Below are 502 nucleotides of genomic sequence, written 5' to 3' on the forward strand. Positions count from 1 at the left end.
CATTTTTTGCAATATTTTTTTTTTCTTTTTGTTGTTCCTGGAGTTTGAATTCATGCAAATGAGTTTTGGTAAGTTTCTCTGAAGTGCTTTAGCAGTGTCAAACACATTGTTGGACATCACGAGAAAACAAGGGTTAACTATACTGGGAACAGAGCATGGAAGGAGACTGAAGGAGATGCAAGGATTTTTGAAAATACATAGCATTTGTTCCACTCCAAAGTCAAATAAACTGAAGAGGAGTTTGTCAAAAATGGAGATTTGGGACCATTATGGTCCTGTGGGACTTAGGTATTTTATGTCCATGGGATTTCCTCTCCTAAACTCTGTGCCCCCATTGTTCTCCAATTTCTCACTCCTCTTTTATGGGCTAGCAATTAATAGCATTTCTCCTGAGCATAGTACCAGTTACTGCATACTCTGGAAATAAATTAACCTGATTTTGGAGGCTTGGATCCATGTGTAGCTGTCAGGGTCTGCCTAGTCCAACAGCCTGTTCCCAGCA

This window comes from Anser cygnoides, chromosome 4 (assembly GCF_040182565.1).
Source record: "Anser cygnoides isolate HZ-2024a breed goose chromosome 4, Taihu_goose_T2T_genome, whole genome shotgun sequence".
NCBI lineage: Eukaryota > Metazoa > Chordata > Aves > Anseriformes > Anatidae > Anser > Anser cygnoides.